This window comes from Ascidia mentula, chromosome 4 (assembly GCF_947561715.1).
Source record: "Ascidia mentula chromosome 4, kaAscMent1.1, whole genome shotgun sequence".
NCBI classification, from domain to species: Eukaryota; Metazoa; Chordata; class Ascidiacea; order Phlebobranchia; family Ascidiidae; genus Ascidia; species Ascidia mentula.
In genome coordinates this window covers 14,128,409-14,151,823 of record NC_138569.1, presented here as the reverse complement: position 1 = coordinate 14,151,823, position 23,415 = coordinate 14,128,409, and the positions used below count along the sequence as shown (strand labels likewise).

The window sequence follows — 23,415 nt, the reverse complement described above, 5'->3', positions numbered from 1 at the left end:
CAACGTAACAGTATTACGCAAGATCGCCACCACAATCCCACAAGCAAGCGTATACGAAAATGTGAAAGAATTTTTACAAATGCAAGCCGACCATCAACAAATTCTTCAAGTGTCCCGCTGTCAAGAATTTCAGCATTCATGCCCATATCGGACGTCGATTCCAGTCCTAAATCGTCCTCTTCGTGTGCCTCACTTATGTCTAAAGTGCTCCGAAAGCAACACGGCAGACATTGCCGGCATTTGATGAGGGCCTGTGCGTAATAAGAGGTTTATTACCTGCGCCAAACGAACGTGGTTGTACAACGAAAAGTTTCATCTCGTTCACTCGTGAAGCTCGCGTATTTATCACCATACGTTGTTGCCATTTTTATCCGCCCATGCAATATCTGCGTTGACATCACTGTGCAGGAAATCTATACACGCATTCTTCTTCTTACCAGTGCTGACATTATATTTGCTATTGTTCCTTTTAAATAAATTATGAACATGAAATATGCACGATTCGGCCATTCGGCATGTGACAAATGCAATGGAATATATTTCTGATAAAATTTCTCCCCGTCGGGGAATCGAACCCCGGTCTCCCGCGTGACAGGTGGGGATACTTACCACTATACTAACGAGGACTGAAGCACATGTCCAACAATCTGACATTTAATCTAAATCACTGTGTCTTGGCTAACAAAAAGCATACGCAACTCCAGCGTCTTCAAAAGATAAGGCACATTTGGAACGGACAATATTCCGTGACAACGAAAAATTGACAAAGGATTAAGGATCCATGCATACCCAGATTTTGTGCCGAAGCAACGAAATTGATTGAAACTATACTGCTAAGACTTTCCTCATTACTCGATCTTTCCTAAAATGTCAACCACTGCAGCTGGAAAGAATAGTTGACAATTATCACAAGCATAAATGTGTGACATCCACAACGATGATTGATTCAACAAAAAACGCTTTTTGCTGATTGAGAATTGACAGAGGGCAACAAGATATTGCGCGAGCATAATCTTTTCAGTGCCATCGTCCGATTGAAAGTGGAGTGGATCGCAAGCTACACAAAGGTTTATTTCCTACATTCTAGTCACGTGAACATCATCTCAGACGTGCATATCCGTCAAAACAATCCTCCCCGTCGGGGAATCGAACCCCGGTCTGCCGCGTGACAGGCGGGGATACTCACCACTATACTAACGAGGACATGTCAAGGATCGTATGGTGACTGTGCAAACTTTTTCACATGCAATCACACATCAGCTCAAGCATTGCATTGTGTTGGTTTCGTCGGTCAGAAAATAATTCTTTTGTTGTTTTTTCACGAATTACTTTTTAACAATATAACCCAAAGTATATTAAACGATATACAACCACGGCTCGTTGGTCTCGGGGTATGATTCTCGCTTTGGGTGCCACAGGTCCCGGGTTCAAATCACGGACGAGCCCGAAGTTCTTTGAAGCCTCTTTTGTTGAAATAAGTGCAAGCTTAGATTGTCAGTGACGCAGTTTGCGACGACTCTTTGAAATACCAGTTGGTTGGCACGTTTCGCAAGCGAGCGAAAAGATGAAGCGGACACGGGGCGCCGATAAGAAACTTGAGGGTTATTCAGAAAAACAACACTGAGATAACGCGCGTTGATGGATGATGAAAGAATTCAATGGCGAGTTTCTCTCTTTTTTTCTACTTACACTCTTCAACAATTAATATAAAATGGCTGCCACAAAAGTTGGATCCACTAACAACTCGCATCAACTCCTATTGGACAAAACAAGAATATATTTTTACTTTGAAACGCGCAATACATCACGAGCAAGTAATGCATACATTCGTCGAAAGTGAAGAAGTTCTTCTTCTCAGCATGGTAAGTGGCCCAAAAGCATGTAAATTATGTAAAGTTTCGAAAATTGACTATTAAATTGGTCAAGAGATCTATCGACGATTGTTTGACAAGTTTCTTTTTGCATGTGTGCAGGTCCTGAAAGAAACGCTTCAGGTTGACTCTCGACCAAGAAGAATCATCACTAAAGTTTCAAAGCGCACAACTAGCCAGAAAGTATGTGTCTTTCCACCGGAGCTAAACTGCAGCACTCCAAAGTCAAGAAAACGATCCCGCCTCGATGATGATGCCGACTCTTCGTCTCAACGTAACAGTATTACGCAAGATCGCCACCACAATCCCACAAGCAAGCGTATACGAAAATGTGAAAGAATCTTTACAAATGCAAGCCGACCATCAACAAATTCTTCAAGTGTCCCGCTGTCAAGAATTTCAGCATTCATGCCCATATCGGACGTCGATTCCAGTCCTAAATCGTCCTCTTCGTGCGCCTCACTTATGTCTAAAGTGCTCCGAAAGCAACACGGCAGACATTGCCGGCATTTGATGAGGGCCTGTGCGTAATAAGAGGTTTATTACCTGCGCCAAACAAACGTGGTTGTACAACGAAAAGTTTCATCTCGTTCACTCGTGAATCTCGCGTATTTATCACCATACGTTGTTGCCATTTTTATCCGCCCATGCAATATCTGCGTTGACATCACTGTGCAGGAAATCTATACACGCATTCTTCTTCTTACCAGTGCTGACATTATATTTGCTATTGTTCCTTTTAAATAAATTATGAACATGAAATAAGCACGATTCGGCCATTCGGCATGTGACAAATGCAATGGAATATATTTCTGATAAAATTTCTCCCCGTCGGGGAATCGAACCCCGGTCTCCCGCGTGACAGGTGGGGATACTTACCACTACACTAACGAGGACTGAAGCACATGTCCAACAATCTGACATTTAATCTAAATCACTGTGTCTTGGCTAACAAAAAGCATACGCAACTCCAGCGTCTTCAAAAGATAAGGCACATTTGGAACGGACAATATTCCGTGACAACGAAAAATTTACAAAGGATTAAGGATCCATGTATACCCAGATTTTGTGCCGAAGCAACGAAATTGATTGAAACTATACTGCTAAGACTTACCTCATTACTCGATCTTTCCTAAAATGTCAACCACTGCAGCTGGAAAGAATAGTTGACAATTATCACAAGCATAAATGTGTGACATCCACAACGATGATTGATTCAACAAAAAACGCTTTTTGCTGATTGAGAATTGACAGAGGGCAACAAGATATTGCGCGAGCATAATCTTTTCAGTGCCATCGTCCGATTGAAAGTGGAGTGGATCGCAAGCTACACAAAGGTTTATTTCCTACATTCTAGTCACGTGAACATTATCTCAGACGTGCATATCCGTCAAAACAATCCTCCCCGTCGGGGAATCGAACCCCAGTCTCCCGCGTGACAGGCGGGGATACTCACCACTATACTAACGAGGACATGTCAAGGATCGTATGGTGACTGTGCAAACTTTTTCACATGCAATCACACATCAGCTTAAGCATTGCATTGTGTTGGTTTCGTCGGTCAGAAAATAATTTTTTGTTGTTTTTTCACGAATTACTTTTTAACAATATAACCCAAAGTATATTAAACGATATACAACCACGGCTCGTTGGTCTAGGGGTATGATTCTCGCTTTGGGTGCGAGAGGTCCCGGGTTCAAATCCCGGACGAGCCCGAAGTTCTTTGAAGCCTCTTTTGTTGAAATAAGTGCATGCTTAGATTGTCAGTGACGCAGTTTGCGACGACTCTTTGAAATATCAGTTGGTTGGCACGTTTCGCAAGCGAGCGAAAAGATGAAGCGGACACGGGGCGCCGATAAGAAACTTGAGGGTTATTCAGAAAAACAACACTGAGATAACGCGCGTTGATGGATGATGAAAGAACTCAATGGCGAGTTTCTCTCTTTTTTTCTACTTACACTCTTCAACAATTAATATAAAATGGCTGCCACAAAAGTTGGATCCACTAACAACTCGCATCAACTCCTATTGGACAAAACAAGAATATATTTTTACTTTGAAACGCGCAATACATCACGAGCAAGTAATGCATACAATCGTCGAAAGTGAAGAAGTTCTTCTTCTCAGCATGGTAAGTGGCCCAAAAGCATGTAAATTATGTAAAGTTTCGAAAATTGACTATTAAATTGGTCAAGAGATCTATCGACGATTGTTTGACAAGTTTCTTTTTGCATGTGTGCAGGTCCTGAAAGAAACGCTTCAGGTTGACTCTCGACCAAGAAGAATCATCACTAAAGTTTCAAAGCGCACAACTAGCCAGAAAGTATGTGTCTTTCCACCGGAGCAAAACTGCAGCACTCCAAAGTCAAGAAAACGATCCCGCCTCGATGATGATGCCGACTCTTCGTCTCAACGTAACAGTATTACGTAAGATCGCCACCACAATCCCACAAGCAAGCGTATACGAAAATGTGAAAGAATCTTTACAAATGCAAGCCGACCATCAACAAATTCTTCAAGTGTCCCGCTGTCAAGAATTTCAGCATTCATGCCCATATCGGACGTCGATTCCAGTCCTAAATCGTCCTCTTCGTGCGCCTTACTTATGTCTAAAGTGCTCCGAAAGCAACACGGCAGACATTGCCGGCATTTGATGAGGGCCTGTGCGTAATAAGAGGTTTATTACCTGCGCCAAACAAACGTGGTTGTACAACGAAAAGTTTCATCTCGTTCACTCGTGAATCTCGCGTATTTATCACCATACGTTGTTGCCATTTTTATCCGCCCATGCAATATCTGCGTTGACATTACTGTGCAGGAAATCTATACACGCATTCTTCTTCTTACCAGTGCTGACATTATATTTGCTATTGTTCCTTTTAAATAAATTATGACCATGAAATAAGCACGATTCGGCCATTCGGCATGTGACAAATGCAATGGAATATATTTCTGATAAAATTTCTCCCCGTCGGGGAATCGAACCCCGGTCTCCCGCGTGACAGGCGGGGATACTTACCACTATACTAACGAGGACTGAAGCACATGTCCTATAATCTGACATTTAATCTAAATCACTGTGTCTTGGCTAACAAAAAGCATACGCAACTCCAGCGTCTTCAAAAGATAAGGCACATTTGGAACGGACAATATTCCGTGACAACGAAAAATTGACAAAGGATTAAAGATCCATGTATACCCAGATTTTGTGCCGAAGCAACGAAATTGATTAAAACTATACTGCTAAGTTTTACCTCATTACTTGATCTTTCCAAAAATGTCAACCACTGCAGCTGGAAAGAATAGTTGACAATTATCACAAGCATAAATGTGTCACATCCACAACGATGATTGATTCAACAAAAAACGCTTTTTGCTGATTGAGAATTGACAGAGGGCAACAAGATATTGCGCGAGCATAACCTTTTCAGTGCCATCGTCCGATTGAAAGTGGAGTGGATCGCAAGCTACACAAAGGTTTATTTCCTACTTTCTAGTCACGTGAACATCATCTCAGAAGTGCATATCCGTCAAAACATTCCTCCCCGTCGGGGAATCGAACCCCGGTCTCCCGCGTGACAGGCGGGGATACTCACCACTATACTAACGAGGACATGCCAAGGATCGTATGGTGACTGTGCAAACTTTTTCACATGCAATCACACATCAGCTCAAGCATTGCATTGTGTTGGTTTCGTCGGTCAGAAAATAATTTTTTGTTGTTTTTTCACGAATTACTTTTTAACAATGTAACCCAAAGTATATTAAACGATATACAACCACGGCTCGTTGGTCTAGGGGTATGATTCTCGCTTTGGGTGCGAGAGGTCCCGGGTTCAAATCCCGGACGAGCCCGAAGTTCTTTGAAGCCTCTTTTGTTGAAATAAGTGCATGCTTAGATTGTCAGTGACGCAGTTTGCGACGACTCTTTGAAATACCAGTTGGTTGGCACGTTTCGCAAGCGAGCGAAAAGATGAAGCGGACACGGGGCGCCGATAAGAAACTTGAAGGTTATTCAGAAAAACAACACTGAGATAACGCGCGTTGATGGATGATGAAAGAACTCAATGGCGAGTTTCTCTCTTTTTTTCTACTTACACTCTTCAACAATTAATATAAAATGGCTGCCACAAAAGTTGGATTCACTAACAACTCGCATCAACTCCTATTGGACAAAACAAGAATATATTTTTACTTTGAAACGCGCAATACATCACGAGCAAGTAATGCATACATTCGTCGAAAGTGAAGAAGTTCTTCTTCTCAGCATGGTAAGTGGCCCAAAAGCATGTAAATTATGTAAAGTTTCGAAAATTGACTATTAAATTGGTCAAGAGATCTATCGACGATTGTTTGACAAGTTTCTTTTTGCATGTGTGCAGGTCCTGAAAGAAACGCTTCAGGTTGACTCTCGACCAAGAAGAATCATCACTAAAGTTTCAAAGCGCACAACTAGCCAGAAAGTATGTGTCTTTCCACCGGAGCTAAACTGCAGCACTCCAAAGTCAAGAAAACGATCCCGCCTCGATGAAGATGCCGACTCTTCGTCTCAACGTAACAGTATTACGCAAGATCGCCACCACAATCCCACAAGCAAGCGTATACGAAAATGTGAAAGAATCTTTACAAATGCAAGCCGACCATCAACAAATTCTTCAAGTGTCCCGCTGTCAAGAATTTCAGCATTCATGCCCATATCGGACGTCGATTCCAGTCCTAAATCGTCCTCTTCGTGCGCCTTACTTATGTCTAAAGTGCTCCGAAAGCAACACGGCAGACATTGCCGGCATTTGATAAGGGCCTGTGCGTAATAAGAGGTTTATTACCTGCGTCAAACAAACGTGGTTGTACAACGAAAAGTTTCATCTCGTTCACTCGTGAATCTCGCGTATTTATCACCATACGTTGTTGCCATTTTTATCCGCCCATGCAATATCTGCGTTGACATTACTGTGCAGGAAATCTATACACGCATTCTTCTTCTTACCAGTGCTGACATTATATTTGCTATTGTTCCTTTTAAATAAATTATGACCATGAAATAAGCACGATTCGGCCATTCGGCATGTGACAAATGCAATGGAATATATTTCTGATAAAATTTCTCCCCGTCGGGGAATCGAACCCCGGTCTCCCGCGTGACAGGCGGGGATACTTACCACTATACTAACGAGGACTGAAGCACATGTCCTATAATCTGACATTTAATCTAAATCACTGTGTCTTGGCTAACAAAAAGCATACGCAACTCCAGCGTCTTCAAAAGATAAGGCACATTTGGAACGGACAATATTCCGTGACAACGAAAAATTGACAAAGGATTAAAGATCCATGTATACCCAGATTTTGTGCCGAAGCAACGAAATTGATTAAAACTATACTGCTAAGTTTTACCTCATTACTTGATCTTTCCAAAAATGTCAACCACTGCAGCTGGAAAGAATAGTTGACAATTATCACAAGCATAAATGTGTCACATCCACAACGATGATTGATTCAACAAAAAACGCTTTTTGCTGATTGAGAATTGACAGAGGGCAACAAGATATTGCGCGAGCATAACCTTTTCAGTGCCATCGTCCGATTGAAAGTGGAGTGGATCGCAAGCTACACAAAGGTTTATTTCCTACTTTCTAGTCACGTGAACATCATCTCAGAAGTGCATATCCGTCAAAACATTCCTCCCCGTCGGGGAATCGAACCCCGGTCTCCCGCGTGACAGGCGGGGATACTCACCACTATACTAACGAGGACATGCCAAGGATCGTATGGTGACTGTGCAAACTTTTTCACATGCAATCACACATCAGCTCAAGCATTGCATTGTGTTGGTTTCGTCGGTCAGAAAATAATTTTTTGTTGTTTTTTCACGAATTACTTTTTAACAATGTAACCCAAAGTATATTAAACGATATACAACCACGGCTCGTTGGTCTAGGGGTATGATTCTCGCTTTGGGTGCGAGAGGTCCCGGGTTCAAATCCCGGACGAGCCCGAAGTTCTTTGAAGCCTCTTTTGTTGAAATAAGTGCATGCTTAGATTGTCAGTGACGCAGTTTGCGACGACTCTTTGAAATACCAGTTGGTTGGCACGTTTCGCAAGCGAGCGAAAAGATGAAGCGGACACGGGGCGCCGATAAGAAACTTGAAGGTTATTCAGAAAAACAACACTGAGATAACGCGCGTTGATGGATGATGAAAGAACTCAATGGCGAGTTTCTCTCTTTTTTTCTACTTACACTCTTCAACAATTAATATAAAATGGCTGCCACAAAAGTTGGATTCACTAACAACTCGCATCAACTCCTATTGGACAAAACAAGAATATATTTTTACTTTGAAACGCGCAATACATCACGAGCAAGTAATGCATACATTCGTCGAAAGTGAAGAAGTTCTTCTTCTCAGCATGGTAAGTGGCCCAAAAGCATGTAAATTATGTAAAGTTTCGAAAATTGACTATTAAATTGGTCAAGAGATCTATCGACGATTGTTTGACAAGTTTCTTTTTGCATGTGTGCAGGTCCTGAAAGAAACGCTTCAGGTTGACTCTCGACCAAGAAGAATCATCACTAAAGTTTCAAAGCGCACAACTAGCCAGAAAGTATGTGTCTTTCCACCGGAGCTAAACTGCAGCACTCCAAAGTCAAGAAAACGATCCCGCCTCGATGAAGATGCCGACTCTTCGTCTCAACGTAACAGTATTACGCAAGATCGCCACCACAATCCCACAAGCAAGCGTATACGAAAATGTGAAAGAATCTTTACAAATGCAAGCCGACCATCAACAAATTCTTCAAGTGTCCCGCTGTCAAGAATTTCAGCATTCATGCCCATATCGGACGTCGATTCCAGTCCTAAATCGTCCTCTTCGTGCGCCTTACTTATGTCTAAAGTGCTCCGAAAGCAACACGGCAGACATTGCCGGCATTTGATAAGGGCCTGTGCGTAATAAGAGGTTTATTACCTGCGTCAAACAAACGTGGTTGTACAACGAAAAGTTTCATCTCGTTCACTCGTGAATCTCGCGTATTTATCACCATACGTTGTTGCCATTTTTATCCGCCCATGCAATATCTGCGTTGACATTACTGTGCAGGAAATCTATACACGCATTCTTCTTCTTACCAGTGCTGACATTATATTTGCTATTGTTCCTTTTAAATAAATTATGACCATGAAATAAGCACGATTCGGCCCATTCGGCATGTGACAAATGCAATGGAATATATTTCTGATAAAATTTCTCCCCGTCGGGGAATCGAACCCCGGTCTCCCGCGTGACAGGCGGGGATACTTACCACTATACTAACGAGGACTGAAGCACATGTCCTATAATCTGACATTTAATCTAAATCACTGTGTCTTGGCTAACAAAAAGCATACGCAACTCCAGCGTCTTCAAAAGATAAGGCACATTTGGAACGGACAATATTCCGTGACAACGAAAAATTGACAAAGGATTAAAGATCCATGCATACCCAGATTTTGTACCGAAGCTACGAAATTGATTAAAACTATACTGCTAAGTTTTACCTCATTACTTGATCTTTCCAAAAATGTCAACCACTGCAGCTGGAAATAATAGTTGACAATTATCACAAGCATAAATGTGTCACATCCACAACGATGATTGATTCAACAAAAAACGCTTTTTGCTGATTGAGAATTGACAGAGGGCAACAAGATATTGCGCGAGCATAACCTTTTCAGTGCCATCGTCCGATTGAAAGTGGAGTGGATCGCAAGCTACACAAAGGTTTATTTCCTACTTTCTAGTCACGTGAACATCATCTCAGAAGTGCATATCCGTCAAAACAATCCTCCCCGTCGGGGAATCGAACCCCGGTCTCCCGCGTGACAGGCGGGGATACTCACCACTATACTAACGAGGACATGCCAAGGATCGTATGGTGACTGTGCAAACTTTTTCACATGCAATCACACATCAGCTCAAGCATTGCATTGTGTTGGTTTCGTCGGTTAGAAAATAATTTTTTGTTGTTTTTCCACGAATTACTTTTTAACAATATAACCCAAAGTATATTAAACGATATACAACCACGGCTCGTTGGTCTAGGGGTATGATTCTCGCTTTGGGTGCGAGAGGTCCCGGGTTCAAATCCCGGACGAGCCCGAAGTTCTTTGAAGCCTCTTTTGTTGAAATAAGTGCATGCTTAGATTGTCAGTGACGCAGTTTGCGACGACTCTTTGAAATACCAGTTGGTTGGCACGTTTCGCAAGCGAGCGAAAAGATGAAGCGGACACGGGGCGCCGATAAGAAACTTGAAGGTTATTCAGAAAAACAACACTGAGATAACGCGCGTTGATGGATGATGAAAGAACTCAATGGCGAGTTTCTCTCTTTTTTTCTACTTACACTCTTCAACAATTAATATAAAATGGCTGCCACAAAAGTTGGATCCACTAACAACTCGCATCAACTCCTATTGGACAAAACAAGAATATATTTTTACTTTGAAACGCGCAATACATCACGAGCAAGTAATGCATACATTCGTCGAAAGTGAAGAAGTTCTTCTTCTCAGCATGGTAAGTGGCCCAAAAGCATGTAAATTATGTAAAGTTTCGAAAATTGACTATTAAATTGGTCAAGAGATCTATCGACGATTGTTTGACAAGTTTCTTTTTGCATGTGTGCAGGTCCTGAAAGAAACGCTTCAGGTTGACTCTCGACCAAGAAGAATCATCACTAAAGTTTCAAAGCGCACAACTAGCCAGAAAGTATGTGTCTTTCCACCGGAGCTAAACTGCAGCACTCCAAAGTCAAGAAAACGATCCCGCCTCGATGAAGATGCCGACTCTTCGTCTCAACGTAACAGTATTACGCAAGATCGCCACCACAATCCCACAAGCAAGCGTATACGAAAATGTGAAAGAATCTTTACAAATGCAAGCCGACCATCAACAAATTCTTCAAGTGTCCCGCTGTCAAGAATTTCAGCATTCATGCCCATATCGGACGTCGATTCCAGTCCTAAATCGTCCTCTTCGTGCGCCTTACTTATGTCTAAAGTGCTCCGAAAGCAACACGGCAGACATTGCCGGCATTTGATAAGGGCCTGTGCGTAATAAGAGGTTTATTACCTGCGTCAAACAAACGTGGTTGTACAACGAAAAGTTTCATCTCGTTCACTCGTGAATCTCGCGTATTTATCACCATACGTTGTTGCCATTTTTATCCGCCCATGCAATATCTGCGTTGACATTACTGTGCAGGAAATCTATACACGCATTCTTCTTCTTACCAGTGCTGACATTATATTTGCTATTGTTCCTTTTAAATAAATTATGACCATGAAATAAGCACGATTCGGCCATTCGGCATGTGACAAATGCAATGGAATATATTTCTGATAAAATTTCTCCCCGTCGGGGAATCGAACCCCGGTCTCCCGCGTGACAGGCGGGGATACTTACCACTATACTAACGAGGACTGAAGCACATGTCCTATAATCTGACATTTAATCTAAATCACTGTGTCTTGGCTAACAAAAAGCATACGCAACTCCAGCGTCTTCAAAAGATAAGGCACATTTGGAACGGACAATATTCCGTGACAACGAAAAATTGACAAAGGATTAAAGATCCATGCATACCCAGATTTTGTGCCGAAGCAACGAAATTGATTAAAACTATACTGCTAAGTTTTACCTCATTACTTGATCTTTCCAAAAATGTCAACCACTGCAGCTGGAAAGAATAGTTGACAATTATCACAAGCATAAATGTGTCACATCCACAACGATGATTGATTCAACAAAAAACGCTTTTTGCTGATTGAGAATTGACAGAGGGCAACAAGATATTGCGCGAGCATAACCTTTTCAGTGCCATCGTCCGATTGAAAGTGGAGTGGATCGCAAGCTACACAAAGGTTTATTTCCTACTTTCTAGTCACGTGAACATCATCTCAGAAGTGCATATCCGTCAAAACAATCCTCCCCGTCGGGGAATCGAACCCCGGTCTCCCGCGTGACAGGCGGGGATACTCACCACTATACTAACGAGGACATGCCAAGGATCGTATGGTGACTGTGCAAACTTTTTCACATGCAATCACACATCAGCTCAAGCATTGCATTGTGTTGGTTTCGTCGGTTAGAAAATAATTTTTTGTTGTTTTTCCACGAATTACTTTTTAACAATATAACCCAAAGTATATTAAACGATATACAACCACGGCTCGTTGGTCTAGGGGTATGATTCTCGCTTTGGGTGCGAGAGGTCCCGGGTTCAAATCCCGGACGAGCCCGAAGTTCTTTGAAGCCTCTTTTGTTGAAATAAGTGCATGCTTAGATTGTCAGTGACGCAGTTTGCGACGACTCTTTGAAATACCAGTTGGTTGGCACGTTTCGCAAGCGAGCGAAAAGATGAAGCGGACACGGGGCGCCGATAAGAAACTTGAAGGTTATTCAGAAAAACAACACTGAGATAACGCGCGTTGATGGATGATGAAAGAACTCAATGGCGAGTTTCTCTCTTTTTTTCTACTTACACTCTTCAACAATTAATATAAAATGGCTGCCACAAAAGTTGGATCCACTAACAACTCGCATCAACTCCTATTGGACAAAACAAGAATATATTTTTACTTTGAAACGCGCAATACATCACGAGCAAGTAATGCATACATTCGTCGAAAGTGAAGAAGTTCTTCTTCTCAGCATGGTAAGTGGCCCAAAAGCATGTAAATTATGTAAAGTTTCGAAAATTGACTATTAAATTGGTCAAGAGATCTATCGACGATTGTTTGACAAGTTTCTTTTTGCATGTGTGCAGGTCCTGAAAGAAACGCTTCAGGTTGACTCTCGACCAAGAAGAATCATCACTAAAGTTTCAAAGCGCACAACTAGCCAGAAAGTATGTGTCTTTCCACCGGAGCTAAACTGCAGCACTCCAAAGTCAAGAAAACGATCCCGCCTCGATGAAGATGCCGACTCTTCGTCTCAACGTAACAGTATTACGCAAGATCGCCACCACAATCCCACAAGCAAGCGTATACGAAAATGTGAAAGAATCTTTACAAATGCAAGCCGACCATCAACAAATTCTTCAAGTGTCCCGCTGTCAAGAATTTCAGCATTCATGCCCATATCGGACGTCGATTCCAGTCCTAAATCGTCCTCTTCGTGCGCCTTACTTATGTCTAAAGTGCTCCGAAAGCAACACGGCAGACATTGCCGGCATTTGATAAGGGCCTGTGCGTAATAAGAGGTTTATTACCTGCGTCAAACAAACGTGGTTGTACAACGAAAAGTTTCATCTCGTTCACTCGTGAATCTCGCGTATTTATCACCATACGTTGTTGCCATTTTTATCCGCCCATGCAATATCTGCGTTGACATTACTGTGCAGGAAATCTATACACGCATTCTTCTTCTTACCAGTGCTGACATTATATTTGCTATTGTTCCTTTTAAATAAATTATGACCATGAAATAAGCACGATTCGGCCATTCGGCATGTGACAAATGCAATGGAATATATTTCTGATAAAATTTCTCCCCGTCGGGGAATCGAACCCCGGTCTCCCGCGTGACAGGCGGGGATACTTACCACTATACTAACGAGGACTGAAGCACATGTCCTATAATCTGACATTTAATCTAAATCACTGTGTCTTGGCTAACAAAAAGCATACGCAACTCCAGCGTCTTCAAAAGATAAGGCACATTTGGAACGGACAATATTCCGTGACAACGAAAAATTGACAAAGGATTAAAGATCCATGCATACCCAGATTTTGTGCCGAAGCAACGAAATTGATTAAAACTATACTGCTAAGTTTTACCTCATTACTTGATCTTTCCAAAAATGTCAACCACTGCAGCTGGAAAGAATAGTTGACAATTATCACAAGCATAAATGTGTCACATCCACAACGATGATTGATTCAACAAAAAACGCTTTTTGCTGATTGAGAATTGACAGAGGGCAACAAGATATTGCGCGAGCATAACCTTTTCAGTGCCATCGTCCGATTGAAAGTGGAGTGGATCGCAAGCTACACAAAGGTTTATTTCCTACTTTCTAGTCACGTGAACATCATCTCAGAAGTGCATATCCGTCAAAACAATCCTCCCCGTCGGGGAATCGAACCCCGGTCTCCCGCGTGACAGGCGGGGATACTCACCACTATACTAACGAGGACATGCCAAGGATCGTATGGTGACTGTGCAAACTTTTTCACATGCAATCACACATCAGCTCAAGCATTGCATTGTGTTGGTTTCGTCGGTTAGAAAATAATTTTTTGTTGTTTTTCCACGAATTACTTTTTAACAATATAACCCAAAGTATATTAAACGATATACAACCACGGCTCGTTGGTCTAGGGGTATGATTCTCGCTTTGGGTGCGAGAGGTCCCGGGTTCAAAACCCGGACGAGCCCGAAGTTCTTTGAAGCCTCTTTTGTTGAAATAAGTGCATGCTTAGATTGTCAGTGACGCAGTTTGCGACGACTCTTTGAAATACCAGTTGGTTGGCACGTTTCGCAAGCGAGCGAGAAGATGAAGCGGACACGGGGCGCCGATAAGAAACTTGAGGGTTATTCAAAAAAACAACACTGAGATAACGTGCGTTGATGGATGATGAAAGAACTCAATGGCGAGTTTCTCTCTTTTTTTCTACTTACACTCTTCAACAATTAATATAAAATGGCTGCCACAAAAGTTGGATCCACTAACAACTCGCATCAACTCCTATTGGACAAAACAAGAATATATTTTTACTTTGAAACGCGCAATACATCACGAGCAAGTAATGCATACATTCGTCGAAAGTGAAGAAGTTCTTCTTCTCAGCATGGTAAGTGGCCCAAAAGCATGTAAATTATGTAAAGTTTCGAAAATTGACTATTAAATTGGTCAAGAGATCTATCGACGATTGTTTGACAAGTTTCTTTTTGCATGTGTGCAGGTCCTGAAAGAAACGCTTCAGGTTGACTCTCGACCAAGAAGAATCATCACTAAAGTTTCAAAGCGCACAACTAGACAGAAAGCATGTGTCTTTCCACCGGAGCTAAACTGCAGCACTCCAAAGTCAAGAAAACGATCCCGCCTCGATGATGATGCCGACTCTTCGTCTCAACGTAACAGTATTACGCAAGATCGCCACCACAATCCCACAAGCAAGCGTATACGAAAATGTGAAAGAATCTTTACAAATGCAAGCCGACCATCAACAAATTTTTAAGTGTCCCGCTGTCAAGAATTTCAGCATTCATGCCCATATCGGACGTCGATTCCAGTCCTAAATCGTCCTCTTCGTGCGCCTTACTTATGTCTAAAGTGCTCCGAAAGCAACACGGCAGACATTGCCGGCATTTGATGAGGGCCTGTGCGTAATAAGAGGTTTATTACCTGCGCCAAACAAACGTGGTTGTACAACGAAAAGTTTCATCTCGTTCACTCGTGAATCTCGCGTATTTATCACCATACGTTGTTGCCATTTTCATCCGCCCATGCAATATCTGCGTTGACATTACTGTGCAGGAAATCTATACACGCATTCTTCTTCTTACCATTGCTGACATTATATTTGCTATTGTTCCTTTTAAATAAATTATGACCATGAAATAAGCACGATTCGGCCATTCGGCATGTGACAAATGCAATGGAATATATTTCTGATAAAATTTCTCCCCATCGGGGAATCGAACCCCGGTCTCCCGCGTGACAGGTGGGGATACTTACCACTATACTAACGAGGATTGAAGCACATGTCCTATAATCTGACATTTAATCTAAATCACTGTGTCTTGGCTAACAAAAAGCATACGCAACTCCAGCGTCTTCAAAAGATAAGGCACATTTGGAACGGACAATATTCCGTGACAACGAAAAATTGACAAAGGATTAAAGATCCATGTATACCCAGATTTTGTGCCGAAGCAACGAAATTGATTAAAACTATACTGCTAAGTTTTACCTCATTACTTGATCTTTCCAAAAATGTCAACCACTGCAGCTGGAAAGAATAGTTGACAATTATCACAAGCATAAATGTGTCACATCCACAACGATGATTGATTCAACAAAAAACGCTTTTTGCTGATTGAGAATTGACAGAGGGCAACAAGATATTGCGCGAGCATAACCTTTTCAGTGCCATCGTCCGATTGAAAGTGGAGTGGATCGCAAGCTACACAAAGGTTTATTTCCTACTTTCTAGTCACGTGAACATCATCTCAGAAATGCATATCCGTCAAAACAATCCTCCCCGTCGGGGAATCGAACCCCGGTCTCCCGCGTGACAGGCGGGGATACTCACCACTATACTAACGAGGACATGCCAAGGATCGTATGGTGACTGTGCAAACTTTTTCACATGCAATCACACATCAGCTCAAGCATTGCATTGTGTTGGTTTCGTCGGTTAGAAAATAATTTTTTGTTGTTTTTCCACGAATTACTTTTTAACAATATAACCCAAAGTATATTAAACGATATACAACCACGGCTCGTTGGTCTAGGGGTATGATTCTCGCTTTGGGTGCGAGAGGTCCCGGGTTCAAATCCCGGACGAGCCCGAAGTTCTTTGAAGCCTCTTTTGTTGAAATAAGTGCATGCTTAGATTGTCAGTGACGCAGTTTGCGACGACTCTTTGAAATACCAGTTGGTTGGCACGTTTCGCAAGCGAGCGAGAAGATGAAGCGGACACGGGGCGCCGATAAGAAACTTGAGGGTTATTCAAAAAAACAACACTGAGATAACGCGCGTTGATGGATGATGAAAGAACTCAATGGCGAGTTTCTCTCTTTTTTTCTACTTACACTCTTCAACAATTAATATAAAATGGCTGCCACAAAAGTTGGATCCACTAACAACTCGCATCAACTCCTATTGGACAAAACAAGAATATATTTTTACTTTGAAACGCGCAATACATCACGAGCAAGTAATGCATACATTCGTCGAAAGTGAAGAAGTTCTTCTTCTCAGCATGGTAAGTGGCCCAAAAGCATGTAAATTATGTAAAGTTTCGAAAATTGACTATTAAATTGGTCAAGAGATCTATCGACGATTGTTTGACAAGTTTCTTTTTGCATGTGTGCAGGTCCTGAAAGAAACGCTTCAGGTTGACTCTCGACCAAGAAGAATCATCACTAAAGTTTCAAAGCGCACAACTAGACAGAAAGCATGTGTCTTTCCACCGGAGCTAAACTGCAGCACTCCAAAGTCAGGAAAACGATCCCGCCTCGATGATGATGACGACTCTTCGTCTCAACGTAACAGTATTACGCAAGATCGCCACCACAATCCCACAAGCAAGCGTATACGAAAATGTGAAAGAATCTTTACAAATGCAAGCCGACCATCAACAAATTTTTAAGTGTCCCGCTGTCAAGAATTTCAGCATTCATGCCCATATCGGACGTCGATTCCAGTCCTAAATCGTCCTCTTCGTGCGCCTCACTTATGTCTAAAGTGCTCCGAAAGCAACACGGCAGACATTGCCGGCATTTGATGAGGGCCTGTGCGTAATAAGAGGTTTATTACCTGCGCCAAACAAACGTGGTTGTACAACGAAAAGTTTCATCTCGTTCACTCGTGAATCTCGCGTATTTATCACCATACGTTGTTGCCATTTTTATCCGCTCATGCAATATCTGCGTTGACATTACTGTGCAGGAAATCTATACACGCATTCTTCTTCTTACCATTGCTGACATTATATTTGCTATTGTTCCTTTTAAATAAATTATGACCATGAAATAAGCACGATTCGGCCATTCGGCATGTGACAAATGCAATGGAATATATTTCTGATAAAATTTCTCCCCATCGGGGAATCGAACCCCGGTCTCCCGCGTGACAGGCGGGGATACTTACCACTATACTAACGAGGATTGAAGCACATGTCCTATAAACTGACATTTAATCTAAATCACTGTGTCTTGGCTAACAAAAAGCATACGCAACTCCAGCGTCTTCAAAAGATAAGGCACATTTGGAACGGACAATATTCCGTGACAACGAAAAATTGACAAAGGATTAAAGATCCATGTATACCCAGATTTTGTGCCGAAGCAACGAAATTGATTAAAACTATACTGCTAAGTTTTACCTCATTACTTGATCTTTCCAAAAATGTCAACCACTGCAGCTGGAAAGAATAGTTGACAATTATCACAAGCATAAATGTGTCACATCCACAACGATGATTGATTCAACAAAAAACGCTTTTTGCTGATTGAGAATTGACAGAGGGCAACAAGATATTGCGCGAGCATAACCTTTTCAGTGCCATCGTCCGATTGAAAGTGGAGTGGATCGCAAGCTACACAAAGGTTTATTTCCTACTTTCTAGTCACGTGAACATCATCTCAGAAGTGCATATCCGTCAAAACAATCCTCCCCGTCGGGAAATCGAACCCCGGTCTCCCGCGTGACAGGCGGGGATACTCACCACTATACTAACGAGGACATGCCAAGGATCGTATGGTGACTGTGCAAACTTTTTCACATGCAATCACACATCAGCTCAAGCATTGCATTGTGTTGGTTTCGTCGGTTAGAAAATAATTTTTTGTTGTTTTTCCACGAATTACTTTTTAACAATATAACCCAAAGTATATTAAACGATATACAACCACGGCTCGTTGGTCTAGGGGTATGATTCTCGCTTTGGGTGCGAGAGGTCCCGGGTTCAAATCCCGGACGAGCCCGAAGTTCTTTGAAGCCTCTTTTGTTGAAATAAGTGCATGCTTAGATTGTCAGTGACGCAGTTTGCGACGACTCTTTGAAATACCAGTTGGTTGGCACGTTTCGCAAGCGAGCGAAAAGATGAAGCGGACACGGGGCGCCGATAAGAAACTTGAAGGTTATTCAGAAAAACAACACTGAGATAACGCGCGTTGATGGATGATGAAAGAACTCAATGGCGAGTTTCTCTCTTTTTTTCTACTTACACTCTTCAACAATTAATATAAAATGGCTGCCACAAAAGTTGGATCCACTAACAACTCGCATCAACTCCTATTGGACAAAACAAGAATATATTTTTACTTTGAAACGCGCAATACATCACGAGCAAGTAATGCATACATTCGTCGAAAGTGAAGAAGTTCTTCTTCTCAGCATGGTAAGTGGCCCAAAAGCATGTAAATTATGTAAAGTTTCGAAAATTGACTATTAAATTGGTCAAGAGATCTATCGACGATTGTTTGACAAGTTTCTTTTTGCATGTGTGCAGGTCCTGAAAGAAACGCTTCAGGTTGACTCTCGACCAAGAAGAATCATCACTAAAGTTTCAAAGCGCACAACTAGACAGAAAGCATGTGTCTTTCCACCGGAGCTAAACTGCAGCACTCCAAAGTCAAGACAACGATCCCGCCTCGATGATGATGCCGACTCTTCGTCTCAACGTAACAGTATTACGCAAGATCGCCACCACAATCCCACAAGCAAGCGTATACGAAAATGTGAAAGAATCTTTACAAATGCAAGCCGACCATCAACAAATTTTTAAGTGTCCCGCTGTCAAGAATTTCAGCATTCATGCCCATATCGGACGTCGATTCCAGTCCTAAATCGTCCTCTTCGTGCGCCTTACTTATGTCTAAAGTGCTCCGAAAGCAACACGGCAGACATTGCCGGCATTTGATGAGGGCCTGTGCGTAATAAGAGGTTTATTACCTGCGCCAAACAAACGTGGTTGTACAACGAAAAGTTTCATCTCGTTCACTCGTGAATCTCGCGTATTTATCACCATACGTTGTTGCCATTTTTATCCGCCCATGCAATATCTGCGTTGACATTACTGTGCAGGAAATCTATACACGCATTCTTCTTCTTACCATTGCTGACATTATATTTGCTATTGTTCCTTTTAAATAAATTATGACCATGAAATAAGCACGATTCGGCCATTCGGCATGTGACAAATGCAATGGAATATATTTCTGATAAAATTTCTCCCCATCGGGGAATCGAACCCCGGTCTCCCGCGTGACAGGCGGGGATACTTACCACTATACTAACGAGGACTGAAGCACATGTCCTATAATCTGACATTTAATCTAAATCACTGTGTCTTGGCTAACAAAAAGCATACGCAACTCCAGCGTCTTCAAAAGATAAGGCACATTTGGAACGGACAATATTCCGTGACAACGAAAAATTGACAAAGGATTAAAGATCCATGTATACCCAGATTTTGTGCCGAAGCAACGAAATTGATTAAAACTATACTGCTAAGTTTTACCTCATTACTTGATCTTTCCAAAAATGTCAACCACTGCAGCTGGAAAGAATAGTTGACAATTATCACAAGCATAAATGTGTCACATCCACAACGATGATTGATTCAACAAAAAACGCTTTTTGCTGATTGAGAATTGACAGAGGGCAACAAGATATTGCGCGAGCATAACCTTTTCAGTGCCATCGTCCGATTGAAAGTGGAGTGGATCGCAAGCTACACAAAGGTTTATTTCCTACTTTCTAGTCACGTGAACATCATCTCAGAAGTGCATATCCGTCAAAACAATCCTCCCCGTCGGGGAATCGAACCCCGGTCTCCCGCGTGACAGGCGGGGATACTCACCACTATACTAACGAGGACATGTCAAGGATCGTATGGTGACTGTGCAAACTTTTTCACATGCAATCACACATCAGCTCAAGCATTGCATTGTGTTGGTTTCGTCGGTCAGAAAATAATTTTTTGTTGTTTTTTCACGAATTACTTTTTAACAATATAACCCAAAGTATATTAAACGATATACAACCACGGCTCGTTGGTCTCGGGGTATGATTCTCGCTTTGGGTGCGAGAGGTCCCGGGTTCAAATCCCGGACGAGCCCGAAGTTCTTTGAAGCCTCTTTTGTTGAAATAAGTGCATGCTTAGATTGTCAGTGACGCAGTTTGCGACGACTCTTTGAAATATCAGTTGGTTGGCACGTTTCGCAAGCGAGCGAAAAGATGAAGCGGACACGGGGCGCCGATAAGAAACTTGAGGGTTATTCAGAAAAACAACACTGAGATAACGCGCGTTGATGGATGATGAAAGAACTCAATGGCGAGTTTCTCTCTTTTTTTCTACTTACACTCTTCAACAATTAATATAAGATGGCTGCCACAAAAGTTGGATCCACTAACAACTCGCATCAACTCCTATTGGACAAAACAAGAATATATTTTTACTTTGAAACGCGCAATACATCACGAGCAAGTAATGCATACAATCGTCGAAAGTGAAGAAGTTCTTCTTCTCAGCATGGTAAGTGGCCCAAAAGTATGTAAATTATGTAAAGTTTCGAAAATTGACTATTAAATTGGTCAAGAGATCTATCGACGATTGTTTGACAAGTTTCTTTTTGCATGTGTGCAGGTCCTGAAAGAAACGCTTCAGGTTGACTCTCGACCAAGAAGAATCATCACTAAAGTTTCAAAGCGCACAACTAGCCAGAAAGTATGTGTCTTTCCACCGGAGCTAAACTGCAGCACTCCAAAGTCAAGAAAACGATCCCGCCTCGATGATGATGCCGACTATTCGTCTCAACGTAACAGTATTACGCAAGATCGCCACCACAATCCCACAAGCAAGCGTATACGAAAATGTGAAAGAATCTTTACAAATGCAAGCCGACCATCAACAAATTCTTCAAGTGTCCCGCTGTCAAGAATTTCAGCATTCATGCCCATATCGGACGTCGATTCCAGTCCTAAATCGTCCTCTTCGTGCGCCTTACTTATGTCTAAAGTGCTCCGAAAGCAACACGGCAGACATTGTCGGCATTTGATGAGGGCCTGTGCGTAATAAGAGGTTTATTACCTGCGCCAAACAAACGTGGTTGTACAACGAAAAGTTTCATCTCGTTCACTCGTGAATCTCGCGTATTTATCACCATACGTTGTTGCCATTTTTATCCGCCCATGCAATATCTGCGTTGACATTACTGTGCAGGAAATCTATACACGCATTCTTCTTCTTACCAGTGCTGACATTATATTTGCTATTGTTCCTTTTAAATAAATTATGAACATGAAATAAGCACGATTCGGCCATTCGGCATGTGACAAATGCAATGGAATATATTTCTGATAAAATTTCTCCCCGTCGGGGAATCGAACCCCGGTCTCCCGCGTGACAGGCGGGGATACTTACCACTATACTAACGAGGACTGAAGCACATGTCCAACAATCTGACATTTAATCTAAATCACTGTGTCTTGGCTAACAAAAAGCATACGCAACTCCAGCGTCTTCAAAAGATAAGGCACATTTGGAACGGACAATATTCCGTGACAACGAAAAATTGACAAAGGATTAAGGATCCATGTATACCCGGATTTTGTGCCGAAGCAACGAAATTGATTGAAACTATACTGCTAAGTTTTACCTCATTACTTGATCTTTCCAAAAATGTCAACCACTGCAGCTGGAAAGAATAGTTGACAATTATCACAAGCATAAATGTGTCAGATCCACAACGATGATTGAATCAACAAAAAACGCTTTTTGCTGATTGAGAATTGACAGAGGGCAACAAGATATTGCGCGAGCATAATCGTTTCAGTGCCATCGTCCGATTGAAAGTGGAGTGGATCGCAAGTTACACAAAGGTTTATTTCCTACTTTCTAGTCACGTGAACATCATCTCAGACGTGCATATCCGTCAAAACAATCCTCCCCGTCGGGGAATCGAACCCCGGTCTCCCGCGTGACAGGCGGGGATACTCACCACTATACTAACGAGGACATGCCAAGGATCGTATGGTGACTGTGCAAACTTTTTCACATGCAATCACACATCAGCTCAAGCATTGCATTGTGTTGGTTTCGTCGGTCAGAAAATAATTTTTTTTTGTTTTTTCACGAATTACTTTTTAACAATATAACCCAAAGTATATTAAACGATATACAAACACGGCTCGTTGGTCTAGGGGTATGATTCTCGCTTTGGGTGCGAGAGGTCCCGGGTTCAAATCCCGGACGAGCCCGAAGTTCTTTGAAGCCTCTTTTGTTGAAATAAGAGCATGCTTAGATTGTCAGTGACGCAGTTTGCGACGACTCTTTGAAATTCCAGTTGGTTGGCACGTTTCGCAAGCGAGCGAAAAGATGAAGCGGACACGGGGCGCCGATAAGAAACTTGAAGGTTATTCAGAAAAACAACACTGAGATAACGCGCGTTGATGGATGATGAAAGAACTCAATGGCGAGTTTCTCTCTTTTTTTCTACTTCCACTCTTCAACAATTAATATAAAATGGCTGCCACAAAAGTTGGATCCATTAACAACTCGCATCAACTCCTATTGGACAAAACAAGAATATATTTTTACTTTGAAACGCGCAATACATCACGAGCAAGTAATGCATACATTCGTCGAAAGTGAAGAAGTTCTTCTTCTCAGCATGGTAAGCGGCCCAAAAGCATGTAAATTATGTAAAGTTTCGAAAATTGACTATTAAATTGGTCAAGAGATCTATCGACGATTGTTTGACAAGTTTCTTTTTGCATGTGTGCAGGTCCTGAAAGAAACGCTTCAGGTTGACTCTCGACCAAGAAGAAT

The 23,415-nt window shown here is 42.0% G+C and overlaps 24 non-coding genes across 24 annotated transcripts; 10 read left to right on the top strand and 14 right to left on the bottom strand.

Moving 5' to 3' along the window:
- Positions 1-3,514: 3,514 nt before the first annotated feature.
- Trnap-ugg (transfer RNA proline (anticodon UGG)) lies at positions 3,515-3,586 on the top strand. Its single transcript has one exon. It is a non-coding gene; the product is annotated as a tRNA-Pro (tRNA).
- Positions 3,587-4,835: 1,249 nt separating this feature from the next.
- On the bottom strand, positions 4,836-4,907 carry Trnad-guc (transfer RNA aspartic acid (anticodon GUC)). The gene has a single exon. It is a non-coding gene; the product is annotated as a tRNA-Asp (tRNA).
- Positions 4,908-5,412: 505 nt separating this feature from the next.
- Positions 5,413-5,484, bottom strand: Trnad-guc (transfer RNA aspartic acid (anticodon GUC)). The gene has a single exon. It is a non-coding gene; the product is annotated as a tRNA-Asp (tRNA).
- A 170-nt stretch (positions 5,485-5,654) lies between these two features.
- Positions 5,655-5,726, top strand: Trnap-ugg (transfer RNA proline (anticodon UGG)). Its single transcript has one exon. It is a non-coding gene; the product is annotated as a tRNA-Pro (tRNA).
- Positions 5,727-6,975: 1,249 nt separating this feature from the next.
- Trnad-guc (transfer RNA aspartic acid (anticodon GUC)) lies at positions 6,976-7,047 on the bottom strand. The gene has a single exon. It is a non-coding gene; the product is annotated as a tRNA-Asp (tRNA).
- Positions 7,048-7,552: 505 nt separating this feature from the next.
- On the bottom strand, positions 7,553-7,624 carry Trnad-guc (transfer RNA aspartic acid (anticodon GUC)). The gene has a single exon. It is a non-coding gene; the product is annotated as a tRNA-Asp (tRNA).
- A 170-nt stretch (positions 7,625-7,794) lies between these two features.
- On the top strand, positions 7,795-7,866 carry Trnap-ugg (transfer RNA proline (anticodon UGG)). Its single transcript has one exon. It is a non-coding gene; the product is annotated as a tRNA-Pro (tRNA).
- Positions 7,867-9,116: 1,250 nt separating this feature from the next.
- Positions 9,117-9,188, bottom strand: Trnad-guc (transfer RNA aspartic acid (anticodon GUC)). Its single transcript has one exon. It is a non-coding gene; the product is annotated as a tRNA-Asp (tRNA).
- Positions 9,189-9,693: 505 nt separating this feature from the next.
- Trnad-guc (transfer RNA aspartic acid (anticodon GUC)) lies at positions 9,694-9,765 on the bottom strand. The gene has a single exon. It is a non-coding gene; the product is annotated as a tRNA-Asp (tRNA).
- A 170-nt stretch (positions 9,766-9,935) lies between these two features.
- Positions 9,936-10,007, top strand: Trnap-ugg (transfer RNA proline (anticodon UGG)). Its single transcript has one exon. It is a non-coding gene; the product is annotated as a tRNA-Pro (tRNA).
- A 1,249-nt stretch (positions 10,008-11,256) lies between these two features.
- Positions 11,257-11,328, bottom strand: Trnad-guc (transfer RNA aspartic acid (anticodon GUC)). The gene has a single exon. It is a non-coding gene; the product is annotated as a tRNA-Asp (tRNA).
- A 505-nt stretch (positions 11,329-11,833) lies between these two features.
- On the bottom strand, positions 11,834-11,905 carry Trnad-guc (transfer RNA aspartic acid (anticodon GUC)). The gene has a single exon. It is a non-coding gene; the product is annotated as a tRNA-Asp (tRNA).
- A 170-nt stretch (positions 11,906-12,075) lies between these two features.
- Trnap-ugg (transfer RNA proline (anticodon UGG)) lies at positions 12,076-12,147 on the top strand. Its single transcript has one exon. It is a non-coding gene; the product is annotated as a tRNA-Pro (tRNA).
- Positions 12,148-13,396: 1,249 nt separating this feature from the next.
- On the bottom strand, positions 13,397-13,468 carry Trnad-guc (transfer RNA aspartic acid (anticodon GUC)). Its single transcript has one exon. It is a non-coding gene; the product is annotated as a tRNA-Asp (tRNA).
- A 505-nt stretch (positions 13,469-13,973) lies between these two features.
- On the bottom strand, positions 13,974-14,045 carry Trnad-guc (transfer RNA aspartic acid (anticodon GUC)). The gene has a single exon. It is a non-coding gene; the product is annotated as a tRNA-Asp (tRNA).
- Positions 14,046-14,215: 170 nt separating this feature from the next.
- Trnap-ugg (transfer RNA proline (anticodon UGG)) lies at positions 14,216-14,287 on the top strand. The gene has a single exon. It is a non-coding gene; the product is annotated as a tRNA-Pro (tRNA).
- Positions 14,288-16,112: 1,825 nt separating this feature from the next.
- Positions 16,113-16,184, bottom strand: Trnad-guc (transfer RNA aspartic acid (anticodon GUC)). Its single transcript has one exon. It is a non-coding gene; the product is annotated as a tRNA-Asp (tRNA).
- Positions 16,185-16,354: 170 nt separating this feature from the next.
- On the top strand, positions 16,355-16,426 carry Trnap-ugg (transfer RNA proline (anticodon UGG)). The gene has a single exon. It is a non-coding gene; the product is annotated as a tRNA-Pro (tRNA).
- Positions 16,427-18,493: 2,067 nt separating this feature from the next.
- Trnap-ugg (transfer RNA proline (anticodon UGG)) lies at positions 18,494-18,565 on the top strand. Its single transcript has one exon. It is a non-coding gene; the product is annotated as a tRNA-Pro (tRNA).
- A 1,825-nt stretch (positions 18,566-20,390) lies between these two features.
- Positions 20,391-20,462, bottom strand: Trnad-guc (transfer RNA aspartic acid (anticodon GUC)). The gene has a single exon. It is a non-coding gene; the product is annotated as a tRNA-Asp (tRNA).
- Positions 20,463-20,632: 170 nt separating this feature from the next.
- On the top strand, positions 20,633-20,704 carry Trnap-ugg (transfer RNA proline (anticodon UGG)). The gene has a single exon. It is a non-coding gene; the product is annotated as a tRNA-Pro (tRNA).
- A 1,249-nt stretch (positions 20,705-21,953) lies between these two features.
- On the bottom strand, positions 21,954-22,025 carry Trnad-guc (transfer RNA aspartic acid (anticodon GUC)). The gene has a single exon. It is a non-coding gene; the product is annotated as a tRNA-Asp (tRNA).
- A 505-nt stretch (positions 22,026-22,530) lies between these two features.
- Trnad-guc (transfer RNA aspartic acid (anticodon GUC)) lies at positions 22,531-22,602 on the bottom strand. Its single transcript has one exon. It is a non-coding gene; the product is annotated as a tRNA-Asp (tRNA).
- Positions 22,603-22,772: 170 nt separating this feature from the next.
- Trnap-ugg (transfer RNA proline (anticodon UGG)) lies at positions 22,773-22,844 on the top strand. Its single transcript has one exon. It is a non-coding gene; the product is annotated as a tRNA-Pro (tRNA).
- The last annotated feature ends 571 nt before the right edge of the window (positions 22,845-23,415 follow it).